Source organism: Sapajus apella, unplaced genomic scaffold (genome assembly GCF_009761245.1).
Source record: "Sapajus apella isolate SASKATOON/1434 unplaced genomic scaffold, GSC_monkey_1.0 scaffold53, whole genome shotgun sequence".
Classification (NCBI taxonomy): domain Eukaryota; kingdom Metazoa; phylum Chordata; class Mammalia; order Primates; family Cebidae; genus Sapajus; species Sapajus apella.
The window spans coordinates 15,692,162-15,695,940 of record NW_022436993.1 but is presented as its reverse complement, the minus strand read 5'-3'; positions in this window follow the sequence as shown (position 1 = coordinate 15,695,940).

Below are 3,779 nucleotides of genomic sequence, written 5' to 3'. Positions count from 1 at the left end.
ACTATAGCGCTGGCGGTTGCATCCCCGGCATGGAGACAGGAGGCAACTCTCTGACCCGTCTCCCCAGTATGGGGTGAGTCAAGCCTGCCCAGCCATTCTAACTAGTCCCAGCTGATGCCCGTGCAGCCGGTCTCCCAGGCTCGTGGTGTTAATAATTAGGATGTTAAACCCTTCCTGCTGTGCGTGCCTGGCAGCGTTGGCTTCGTCACCTGGAACAACTTAAGCAATGGTGAATCAGTTTGAGTTTGTCCCGCGGAGACATCGGCATCCCTGCAACTATACCGGAAGGATGGCACAGGGGCAGTCAGTGGTCAGTCCTGTGTTGAAGGATGAGGATACACATTCCAGGTGGGCTTAGAACAAGATCACAAACTAGTAAGGATTTGAGCAAATCCCCACAATTCCTCATGCTCTCAACATTGAATGCAGTGTTCCCTGTATCATAGAAGTCACAGTGAATGTGGGCGCATTGATTTGAGAGCTGCCCCCTGCATCCTCCTGTGCTAAACACACAAGCAAGGGGTCAAAACTGATTGTTTCAAAACTTCTTCCTGCTTTGCTTCCTTCACTTACTCTTTGCCAATCCCCTCTCAACGAAGCCCTGCAAAAATCCCACCTTGGCCAGGCACTGTGGCTCACACTCATATTCCCAGAACTTTGGGAGGCTGAGGCAGGCAAATCATGAGGTCAGGAGTTTGAGACCAGCCAGGCCAACATAGTGAAACCCCGTCTCTACTAAAATACAAAAAATTAGCCGGGAATGATGGTGCATACCTGTAGTCCCAGCTATGCAGGAGGCTGAGGCAGGAGAATCTCTTGAACCTAGGAGGTGGAGGTTGCAGTGAGCTGAGATCACGCCACTGCACTCCAGCTTGGAAACAGAGCAAGACTCTGTCTCAAAAAAAAAAAAAAAAAATCCCACTTTCAGTCTCAAAATGATTCTGGAGTATTGTCCTGTCCCACACTACTGAAAGAAAAAGTCATCAACCTGTGGGGTTTAAGAATTCCCATCTTGGCTAGGTGCGGTGGCTCCCAGCACTTTGGGAGGCCAAGGTGTGTGGATCACGAGGTCAAGAGATTGAGACCATCCTGGCCAACATGGTGAAACCCCATCTCTAATTAAAATACAAAAAGTAGGCCGGGCGCGGTGGCTCAAGCCTGTAATCCTAGTACTTAGGGAGGCCGAGGCGGGTGGATCACGAGGTCAAGAGATCGAAACCATCCTGGTCAACATGGTGAAACCCCGTCTCTACTAAAAATACAAAAAATTAGCTGGGCATGGTGGCGCGTGCCTGTAATCCCAGCTACTCAGGAGGCTGAGGCAGGAGAATTGCCTGAACCCAGGAGGCGGAGGTTGCGGTGAGCCGAGATCGCGCCATTGCACTCCAGCCTGGGTAACAAGAGTGAAACTCCGTCTCAAAAAAAAAAAAAAAAAAAAGGTAGCTGGATGCCGGGTGCGGTGGCTCATGCCTGTAATCCCAGCACTTTGGGAGGCCGAGGCCGGTGGATCACGAGGTCAAGAGATCAAGACCATCGTGGTCAACGTGGTGAAACCGCGTCTCTACTAAAACTACAAAAAATTAGCTGGGCATGGTAGCGTGTGTCTATAGTCCCAGCTACTCAGGAGGCTGAGGCAGGAGAATTGCCTGGACCCAGGAGGTGGAGGTTGCGGTGAGCCGAGATCGTGCCATTGCACTCCAGCCTGGGTAACAAGAGCGAAACTCCGTCTCAAAAAAAAAAAGAAAAAGTAGCTGGGTGTGGTGGCGCATGCCTGTAATCCCAGGTACTCAGGAGGCTGAGGCAGGAGAATCGCTTGAATCCAGGAGATGGAGGTTGCAGTGAGCCGAGATCGCACCACTGCACTCCAGCCTGAGCAATAAGAGTGAAACTCCATCTCAAAAACAAACAAAAAAGAATTCCCATCTTTTCCAAAGGGCACCTTGAATTGTGTTGGTCCCAACTGCCATCCACGATGGATCTCAGAAACTAACATCTGGGGTGGTTCGACAGATACCAGTTACTGTTGGGGCACATTGCAGGGCTCAGAAGCTGCCATGATACATTTTGGATGAAGTAATCACATAAACTGGGAATACTGGCGAGGCTCGGTGGCTCACGCCTGTAATCCCAGCACTTTGGGAGGCCAAGGCAGGCAGATCATGAGGTCAGAAGATTGAGACCATCCTGGCCAACATGGTGAAACCCCATCTCTACTAAAAATACAAAACTTAGCCAGGTGTGGTGGCACATGCCTGTAGTCCCAGCTACTCGGGAGGCTGAGGCAGGAGAATCGCTTGAACCCAGAGTCGGCAGTTGCAGTGAGCCGAGGTTGTGCCACTGCACTCCAGCCTGGCGACAGAGCAAGACTCCATCTCAAAAAACAAAAACTGGGAATACCACATATTTCTCCTTGATATTCAAATAAGCCTCCCAACATTATTGGGAGGGAAGAGGAATACAGAAAAAACATTAATGACAGCATAAAAGGTTTGTATCTGAATTTAAGTGGCTAGTGGTCTCTGGGGAGGTGGGGCCATTATTTCTCTACTTGGACAAGGCCATATTTCCTGAAGGGTTACCATTCCCACTGTTCCCACACTGCTCACGTACGTTTCTAGGTGCAATAAAGCACAGTTGTTGAAAGTCATGTGTGTGATTTTAGCTGCCCAGGTCTGAACCTGATATTGACTGCATGCTTGAGAGGGTTATGAGGTCTTCCAAGGACAGAGCCTGCTTGGTCCGCTATGCATTCAACGCTGTGCCTGGCACACAGATGCTATGGTCGTGATAATATGAATAGTTACCTTCCTTGAGTACGTATGCTATAACAGCCACTGTGCTAAGTAAGACCTTCATGTCCTTTATCCCATTAATTCCTCATAGACCCTACTAAGTTATCCCCATCTTACTGATAAGAAAACTAAGGATCAGAGATCAATAACTAGCCAAGGTCATAATGGTAGGAAGGGCTGAAGCCGGGGCTCCACATACGTCTAATGAGGGGCCCCACGGCCAGCCTGGAACCCTTGCTGTCCTCTGACTGTCGTAGCTATGTCTTGCGTCTGGGCTTCTGCTGTGACAATGTTCCAGACCTGGATGCTCCCTAGTGCCAAGTGTATATGAGGCTTGTCTATTCATCTCGTAGATGACGAAGCCAACTGTTTGTGGCACTAGAACAGTGTTCTCTGCCCATCAGTTCAGGCAAGCTACTTCCTGCCAGCACTGCCACCAGCAGGCTCTAAGTGACTGTGCCGCCATCCAGAGTCAGTGTGAACTGGGGACGTGGTGACTAGCAAGACCTGCCTCCATTTTCCAAATTCCTGAGCTCCTCTGGTGGAGCCAGACTAGACAAGAGAGCTCACCAGCAAGCCTGACATCAGGGAGCATTTCAGTCACCTTGAAGTCCTGTTCCAAACCAGGGTGGGGCGGTGGTTCAGAGCAGATTCCCTCCAAATCTCCATAGTCTGGGGGTGGGAGGGAGCATTTGTTGGGCACTTCCCAGGGGGCCCCCATTCCTAACTTTAGATTCCTGTACACAGGTCAAGCTTGTTCCTTTTGCAAGACAGCAGCCAACTAACCACCCTCCCTGTAAACTCATCCCTCCGCCACGGCTGCAGGCAGGCAGAGAGGCACCTTCTACAAAGCTCAAAAGGAGGAGCCCCTAAATTACACCAGGGGCCAGGAGCACGGCCGTATCTTTCCAAGAAGAGGGGGTGCTAAAACTAAATCTTGGAAGGCAAGGGGCATGAGCAGAGGAAACAGCACACGCAAAGGTGTAA